The sequence below is a fragment of the Oryctolagus cuniculus genome, chromosome 10 (assembly GCF_964237555.1).
Source record: "Oryctolagus cuniculus chromosome 10, mOryCun1.1, whole genome shotgun sequence".
Lineage (NCBI taxonomy): Eukaryota > Metazoa > Chordata > Mammalia > Lagomorpha > Leporidae > Oryctolagus > Oryctolagus cuniculus.
In genome coordinates this window covers 76,654,306-76,663,652 of record NC_091441.1, presented here as the reverse complement: position 1 = coordinate 76,663,652, position 9,347 = coordinate 76,654,306, and the positions used below count along the sequence as shown (strand labels likewise).

At 51.4% G+C, this 9,347-nt stretch overlaps 1 long non-coding RNA gene across 1 annotated transcript; it reads left to right on the top strand.

Annotated features, from left to right (window-relative positions):
• The first annotated feature begins 462 nt into the window (after nucleotides 1-462).
• Nucleotides 463-2,459, top strand: LOC138844160 (uncharacterized). The gene is made up of 2 exons (XR_011379699.1): nucleotides 463-653; nucleotides 2,233-2,459. It is a non-coding gene; the product is annotated as an uncharacterized lncRNA (long non-coding RNA).
• Nucleotides 2,460-9,347: the final 6,888 nt, after the last annotated feature.

Here is a 9,347-nt window from a genome sequence, read left to right as displayed (position 1 = left end):
TCCTCCTACTCCCCCCCACCCTCCACCATCCCCCAGCAAAGCTGCACCTCTAGCAAACCAAGACCTGGGTCGGTGCCCTTCCTCTCCCTTGGATGCCTTCCCAGGCCTTGCAACTTCCCAAACCTCTCTTCTTGATGAACCCATGCGTCCTCCACGTTCAAGACTGGCTTCGCCGCTGCCTCCTCGGGCTCATGGTCCCTTTGCCTTTGCTCTTGGGATGGCTGCTCCCCATCGCTGTCCATCTGCGCTCTGGCTGCCCGAGTGTGAGTGTGCAACACAGGCTGGATCTGTGTCTGAAGGGCAGATAGATGAATGAACGAAACGAACGCACAGGCGTGTTTTTTTTGTTGTTGTTGTTGTTGTTGTTTGTTTTTTAGGCGCTCAGTCCACCGCAGAAACGGGCGTGTCCTCGGGGCTGCGCGGGACACGCCCCACCCACCCACCACCACCACCACCTGCGCTGCTCGCGACATACTCAGTGGGAGGGTGCATTTCACCAGGCAGTTGGACGGCTACCGAATCTGATCATGAAAAATGTTGAGCTTGTTTTCTGTGTGCTTTCTTTTCTATTAATTTGTTTTTGTTGTAGTTCGGGAGTGCGTCGGTCTGCCTGCCGTGGATTAGAAATGTAAACAGCTGGCCTTTTACCGCAGGTAATTTGAGAAGCCGCGGTCCCACACCCCTCCCTGGGGTGGCAACTCCGTCAGCCTTGGCGGGGAGGGGGGGGTGCGTGGTGAGGTGGAGTGGGGGCGGGGAGTGCCCAAGAAAGGGAAGGATTAGAACGTACACAAGGTAGAAGCTGTATGTATGGGGACTGCATTACCATTTGATTCTGTCCAAAACCCTTCTCAGAATCAAGTAGGCTAGAGTAAAGCAGACCACAGAACCATCGTCTGATCCCCAGGTTCGCAGGGGAGAATCAATTGCAGCTATTAAACTCATCCCGTCCACCCTGGGCACACAGGGGCCCACGCCGTCCAAAAGGACCCGTCCTGGCACATACCACAGACCTGATTCTTGAAATTTGTGTCCTGACATTCCCCAAGTCTGGCTTCCATTAGAGAGCTATTTCCCCAATTAACCCCGTTGCCCTCACCAGTAAAGAATGCGAGAGATTTCTACCGCTGTGTTCTCCAGTCCGCAACGCGCCACGTGCGTCGGGAAGGAGGCAGAGAAGTGGCCGAGAAGGGCTCATTCCCGCGACCCCGTTCTGGGGACGTCTGCATAGTTTTTGTTTTCACCGGGGAGCACCCTTGTCTCCCCAGGTGGTCCCTGCCGCCGCTAGAGTGAGACAAATGTTTAACCGGGGCTGAGGGCTCTCGCATTAAATCTGCTTCCAAGCGCTGAGCGAGCAGCGGTGCCAGGAGGCCGTGCGGAGGGGGGCGGGGAGCCGATTGAACTTTATCTGTGTGCGTGCGGAGAGCGGAGAAGTTACTGGCGGCCTGGGCAGCCCTGAGTTATCATTCTCCACGCTTGCTCAGAGAAAGGGCACACCCGGGGTTGCTGATTGTGCATTCAGGCCCACGGTCCGCCTCCAGGCAAATGGTTTTCTTGGCGTAGTCTCAGAACCAGCCGTGTTGGGTTATTTCTCTGCAGGTAGAGCACGGCGCGCGTCAGCGCACGAGTTCAGAGCCCAGAGCGTAATCTTGGAAATTGTCAGACAAATTTCCAACTCAGGGAGGCAGAGGAGCGGACACAAGCCACATGCTGCGGCTCAGAAACACTCCTGTGCTGCACGTGGCCAAAATCCCACCAGAGTCCCCCCTCACAGTCACACCCCAGACCCACAGCCTTCTATACTGACTCTGGGCTTGGCCACGAGACTCGATTTACCAATGGGACAGCAGCAAAGGGGGCCATGCAGACAGGTGAAGCGTGTCAGCACCCCAGTGCTGGCCCTTGTCTGCAGCTCTTAGGACCCTGGGTCACCACGTGAAGCAGGGGGCCAGCCCCTGGAAAGTGGAAGGCCACAGGAGCTCTCTCACCTGAGGCTCATCAGCGCTGAGCCCTGGCTGACCACACAGAACAGAGAAGAGAATCATGCACTTGACCCACAGGATCATGAACAATCTCAATTGCTTGTTGTTTTAAGCCTATAGTAAGGGGATTTGCTGTGTGGTGGAAGCCAACTGAGGGGCCAGTGCTGTGGCGTAGCAGTAAAGCCGCTGCCTGCAGGGCTGGCGTCCCATATAGCCGTCGGTTCGAGTCCTGACTGCTCCACTTCTGATTCAGCTCTCTGCTATGGCCTGGGAAAGCAGTGGAAGATAGCCCAAATGCTTGGGCCCCTGCACCCACATGGAAGACCCGGAGGAGGCTCCTGGCTCCCGGCTTCGGATTGGCGCAGCTCCAGCTATGCGGCCATTTGGGGAATGAACCAGAGGGTGGAAGACTTCTCTCTCTGCTCCTGCCTCCCTGTAACTCTTCCTTTCAAATAAATAAATCTTTTTTTTTTTTTTAAAGCCGACTGACACGTTCATTCATCCATTCATTTATTTGTCATGGCTATGTTTATTTACCAGATACATATTGAATACCTCCTGCTGGCTCATCATCTAGGGAGCCATAAAGGCGATTTAAAGCAGTCACAATCCCCTGGAAACCAAGGGTGTAGCTTCTTGGGCCATGCACCCTAGATTTCATACACTTGTAGGTGCCCCCCAAGTGCCCTACACACATACACGGGTGTAGCACTTGAAAAACTTCTGGGAATTTAATTCAAAGAAATATTTGCAGAATGTGTGCAAGAAACCTGATGACAAGAACGCCCCATCTTAGCCTGGTTCACGCTGTTTTCATTTGATTCGGTTGAAATGGTGTTGGTTGCAATGGCAGTCTGGTCGCCACGGTGACTTGGTTGAAAAGATAGCGCCCGTCACGGGAACAGGTGATTTTGATCCACTGTGGAGCAGATCCCTTTCTGTATCTTTAGACACGTAATGTTTCTAGGGATTCAGAGATTTTTTTATTTGTTCTGCTTGGAAAATTCCTAATTCCCTTTCACTCAATTAGTCATGCGCTGGGCTGCTAAGATGAAAAAGACAGGCAAGGGCCTTGCAGCCTGACAGCTAAGCTGCCCACACCCTGTATCACAGGGCCTGGGTTTGAGTCCTGGCTCTGCCCTCCATTCCAGCTTCCTGCCAATGCGCTCCCCAGGAGGCAGCAGGTGATGGCTCAAGTGGTTGGGTCCCTGCTTCCCACATGGGAGCCCTGGAATGCGCACCTGGCCCCTAGCTTCAGACTGGCTGTTGCAGACATTTGAAGAATGAACCTGGAGATAGGAACACTCCCCTCACCCCCTCCCCCCTTTCAAATAGAACTTAAATAAATAAATTCCACAGAAGAAAAGGCAAGAATTTCCTGTATGCCAATGAGAAGCACTGATCCAAAATAGATACTCACTGTTGCCTGTGATATGGAAGAGAGGTTAAAACCCAGCTCTCTGTTTATAGCCAAAGAAGTCTGAGCCTCTAGACTGTGTGTGAGAGGGAGGGAGAATGGAGGGAGCCATGATAAGGACTCAGGTGACCCGCAAGGCCTGCGGAGACTGGCTCTCCCAGGGCAGACCGAGCGACACTGCAGAGACAGTCTTTATCCAGGGCAATCTCCTTTGCTTAAAGTCAACAGATGATAGATGTTCATTACATCCATAAAATTCCATTAAAGCAACATCCATGCGTGTGCTCCATCCAGCCACAGCCTAAGTCAAGGTAATGCAGAGAATGTAACCATCTCTGTCCGAAGTTCAAAACCAGTCAAGCCACCAAATAGAATTGTCTGGTCCTGTTTTTTTAAAGTGGAAACTTACAAAGGTGCAGAAATCAGGGTCTACATTAGTGAGTTAGCGATGATGGTCTCTGGGATGGTTGGATCATTGCTTTCCTCTGGTCTTTCTGCTTGTCTGGTTTTTGTTTTGCTTGAAAAGGGAAAGGTTTGCTATTGAAAGAAAATAAGTAAAAGGAAGAACAAATTAAAGGAAAGAACCTTGCTAATGCCCTTCAACAAAAGCTCACCCAAGAACCCACCTGTTGCGAAGTTGGGTTTATTACTTGTTGCAATGAGGCAGAAGGGACACCATGGGGAGGCATGGGGCAACTTAGGAAAAGCATCAGAAAGAACCCAGGGGCCGGTGCTGTGGCACAATGGGTTAAGCTGCCACCTGTGATACCAGCATCCCATATCAGAGCACCAGTTGGAGTCCTGGCTGCTCCACTTCTGATCCAGCTTTGTGCGAAAACACCTGGGATGGCAGAAGATGACCCAACGACTTGGGCCCCTGACAACCATGTGGGAGACCCAGATGGAGTTCCTGGCTCATGGGCTTCTGCCCTGGCCCAACCCATTTGGGGCATGCAAGATTTCTCTCTGTGTGTCACTCTGCCTTTCAAATAAGTAAAATAGATCTTAAACTAAAGATAGGAAAAACCTAGTACAGAGGTCCACCACATCCAGGTTCTAGTTAACGATTTCTCAACTTTTCAGTGGTATGAAAAGGATTTGTATTTTCTAGAAAATATCTAAATCAGACCATCATTAAGGCAGGGATTGTCCACCCAAAGTTGTCTGTACTGGATGAATTTTCAGCTTCAGATATTTTCAATTTATGATGGGTTTATGGACCCATAGTCTCCCAAGGGCCATAACTCCATAGTAAGTGGAGGAGCTCCGTATTGAATGTCAGCATGAGTTGTATAATTTGGGGGCAGGGGGCTCGCGGTCTCACTCTGCACTCGCTCACTGCTTCAGTAGACAGGGGCAATTCTGTGATCATCACAATACATCTTACATAAAGGGAAGTCAGGCTCAAGGAAGAACAAAGTTGTATCAATGAAGCAACAGCAATCACTCAGGCTAGCTGAGAGAGGGGCTGTGTGGTGTTCTGTGGATTACACAGTGACCTTGTTTTGAGTTGGCTCTGTCCTGGTCACAGAGTGACCTTACTTGACCTTGATGTCCTGGGAGATGGTATCTGTCCAACGCAGTCTTGCTCTGAGCGTCAGACGAGTTCCCCCGGGTGTCAGAGGTTGCTCGTTTCTCTCTCAACTTGGATGGGGATAAGATCAGGAACTTCATTTGCACAGTAAAGAAAATATAGACAGCATCTGTATTCTCTGCAACTGACTCCTTATTTGTTTAACCAAGTCTTCCTGAAAGATTTTGTTTGTTTTCAGATTGAACCAAGGTTGACGTCTTCAATCCCCAGTGCACGTACCATGAATCTCATGCATTCTCTACAGGGCATGGATGGATAGACACGAGGGCTGTTTCCATCTTTGAAGAAATGTTCTCTTAGGTGGCTTTCTTCTTAATCTAATCCCAGGCCGATCGTAACTGATGGGCGATGTGGAGTCGATGAGAACTAGGAAACCGGAGTCTGCGTTGTGGTGCCCCTGGTGATGCTGCCACTTGTAACACCGGCATGCCATCCCAGAGAACTGGTTCAAGTCCCGGCTGCTCCACTTCCAATCCAGCTCCCTGCTAATGCACCTGGGAAAGCAGTGGAAGATGGCCCAAAAGCTTGGGTGGGTGCCATCCATGTGGGAGACCCAGAAGAAGCTCCTGGCTTCTGCCTGGCCCAGCCCTGGCAGTCGCAGGGAATGAACTAGTAAATGGAAGATCTCTTTCTTTCTCTGTCTCTCCCTCTCTCTGTCCCTCTGCCTTTCAAATAAATAAATGAATAAATTTATTTATTCATTTATTTATTTATTTTTATTTTTTTGACAGGCAGAGTGGACAGTGAGAGAGAGACACAGAGAGAAAGGTCTTCCTTTGCCGTTGGTTCACCCTCCAATGGCCACCGCGGCCGGCGCGCTGCGGCCGGCGCACCACGCTGATCTGATGCAGGAGCCAGGAGCCAGGTGCTTTTCCTGGTCTCCCATGGGGTGCAGGGCCCAAGCACCTGGGCCATCCTCCACTGCACTCCCTGGCCACAGTAGAGAGCTGGCCTGGAAGAGGGGCAACCGGGACAGAATCCGGCGCCCCGACCGGGACTAGAACCCGGTGTGCCGGCGCCGCTAGGTGGAGGATTAGCCTAGTGAGCCGCGGCGCCGGCCTAATGAATAAATTTTAAAAAACTTATTAGAAAAGGTGATGAAAGATGTATAAAAAATCATAGAAAAATCACTCAAAGCAAAATTTCCCCTTTGTATAAACACAGCGACCAAATATTTTCATTATCAACGAATTCAACATTCTAGCCACAGTGACAGCTTAATGGATTTGCTTCTGGCCAAATTGCTCTTGACCACATTATCTGCTATGATGCGTCACAGAAAACGCTGGAAATAACCTAAACATCCAACAAGAGAAACTAAAGCAAACCAAACCGATCATGGGTTGGCACCAGAGCAACTGTCACGCATGTATTAAAGCAACATGCACACACACTCTGTCGTGCTACAAATAAACCCACTGTCGTTTTGGCCTTTCAGCAAACTCCAGGAATGTGGTCGATCAGGATGCACACCCTTTTCTCTAAGAGTCACCCATATTTCCACTGTCTTTCAGTTCTTTAAAACTAACGCTCCAGATATTCTTGACTGGCTGTTTCAGAACTTAAGACTCCATCCACCTGGTTCCAACATGTAAGGCCAATTCCAAGTATCCCCCACCTGGCTGAGTATCCAAACAAAGAAACAAAATCAAAGCACTTCCGCCCTAGGGGAGATTTGATCCTTTAAGCCATGATGTCCTTGTTTTCCTGGACTTTGGTTTAAAAAATTGCTTTTTGAAGTGCTTTATGAAACTATAATTGGCATTGAGTAAAGTGCACATATGAAAGCATGCAGTGTGGTGAGGTTTTATAGACTCACGTGCCCATGCAACTGTAGCCACGCTCAAGATGATGAACAGGGGGCAGCACTGTGGTGCAGTGGATGAGGCCCCTGCCTGAGACGCCGGCATCCCTTATGAGCCACAGTTCTTGTCCTGGCTGCTCCACTTCCGATCCAGCTCTCTGCTAATGGCCTGGGAAAGCAGTAGAAGATGGCCCAAGTGCTTGGGCCCCTGCACCTGCGTGGATGACCTGAAAGAAGCTCCTGGCTTCTGGCTTCGACTTGGCGCAACCATTGCAGCCATCTGGGAAGTGAACCAGTGGATGGAAAATCTCTCTCTCTCTCTCTCTCTCTCTCTCTCTTTCTCTCTCTCTCTAACTCTGACTTTCAAGTGAATAAATAAAAATCTTTTTTAAAAAAATGATTATTCCCTCCCAAACTTCCCTGGGGTCCCTTCTAACCCGCCCTTGCCACTCCTTCCCAGCTTCCCACGGGAAACTGCTGAGCTGTTTTCTGTCCCTGGAGACCAGTTTGCATTTTCTAGACCTTTCTGTTGTCACCAGCTATCGGTATTGTACTCCTTTCCGTTGCTGAGCAGTACCCACTGCACAATGTACTGCGTTTCGTCTGTGTATTCACCAGCTGATGCAGGAACCAGCAGTGGTCTTCCAGCAAGCTGCACCAGAGATACAGTAGGCTCCAAACCCATTCTGTGCTTTTCCGGTGTCAGCCTGGGGAGGAGGTGTGCAAAGGATTGCAACGAGCTGCTCTGGATGACACGCAATTTTGTTGGTTTCCATCAATACGGGTTGAGTCGATGAGAGTCAAGGGAGACAGGAAGGGAAGAAGCAGAGGCTGGGGACTGAACAGCTCGTGGAAGCAGAGGGAGAACAGGACAAGCAGAGCCGGCGCACAGCAAGTCCCCATCACGGAGCACCCAGTGCCTGATCGCCACGCCCTTCTCAGTGCTGGGGAGGGGACATCCCTCAGGCTTGCATTGTGAATCCTACAAAGCAAGTTGCTCTTGTAAAATCTTGCATTAGAGAGAAAGCTCTGCTGTCTCGTGAACCTTGGAGTGGGTTGAACAAAGTGAGCGTGTGCAGAGGCCCCTTGATGGGACCAGGTCCCCCTCAGGCTGTCTTCTCTCCCGGCCCCTCTTTCCTGGCCTGATTCCCAGACCCGCTGCACCTGCCGTCCTCACTTGCTCAACCTCTGCCGTGAAGTGGAGTGGCTGGCTCTGCTCTGGGGCTCTGGCTGGTGGAAAGAATGGTTGCCAAATCCAATAGCCTCTTCTTCCCCGGTCTTGATGCCTGGTCTTGAGGCACCATTTGGTCTCGGTGCTCACCCCTCCTGGGGGATGGCTCTCTTTCCAAGGTCAGCACAGCCCTGTTCTGCCTTCTGCTGCTGCCACTGTACCCTGAGAAGCTGGCTCTGAGCTGGATGTGATCAGGAACTTCTCTCAGCCTCAACCTCGTGTGTGGGAGTGGGGAGAGGGGTGGGAGTGGGGTGTGGGGCCAGGGGCAGGGAGGGGGGACTGGACCGCGGGAGATATTGGGCAGTGACGGTGGATCCCAAAGGCCTCAGCAGACCCCGGGGAGCTGGGACAGCCACTCTGGATGTCGCCCTGCAACAGGAGGGCCAGCTCTTGACACTTCCTGTTGATCCGTTGCTGGGTGGGGCACGTGTTTGGCTGAAGCAGTGTCCCCAATAGAGGGAGACAACCCTTCCCCAGAGGGGGGGTCTGGGCAACACAGTCCAGCATCCTCCACCCCCACCTTCCCTCCAGCTGCAGCTCCACCCCGCGGTCACCACTTCACTCTGGCCTAAGCTCCTCCTCCTTATTCACAGTCACCTTTGGTGACAAATACTCATAGAGAAGAACCAGGGTGTGGCCACTGCGGTTAAGCCACCACTGGGATGCCTCCATTCCATGTCAGAGTGCCAGTCGGAGCCCCAGGGACTCTGCTCCCCATCTAGTTTCCTGCTGGTGCACCCTGGGAAGCCGCAGGTGACAGTTCAAGTACTTGGGTCCCTGCCACCCTTGCGGGTGACCCGGACAGAGTTCCCAACTCATGGCTTCAGCCTGACCCAGCCCTAGCTGTTACGGGCATATGGGGAGTGAGCCAGCAGGTAGATCTCTCTCTCCCTCCCTCTCTCCCTCTCTCCCTCCCTCCCTCCACCCCCCCCCCAGTCACCCTGCCTTCTAAGAACCCAGAGCAATAACTGACATTTATTGGGGTGTACTGTGAGTACAGGCAGGCACTGTACTGAGAACTGCCAATATATATCTCATTAAGTTCACAGGAACCCAACAGGATTACAGGCTATGAAAAGTCCATTTTATAACCAAGGAAAGTGTCAGAAATGTCTTTCCATAAAACCTGGTCCGAGCTCAAAGGCCTTTGATGGCTCCCGACAGCTGTCAGGATAGAAGCTCACTCAGCATCCGAGGCCCGCCCCAATCAGTCCTGAGAGTCCCTTTTGCAGAATATGCTTTTTTTTTTTTTAAGATTTATTTGTTTACTTGAAAGTCAGAGGGAGAGAGAGAGAGAGAAAGCAGACAGATCTTCCACCTGC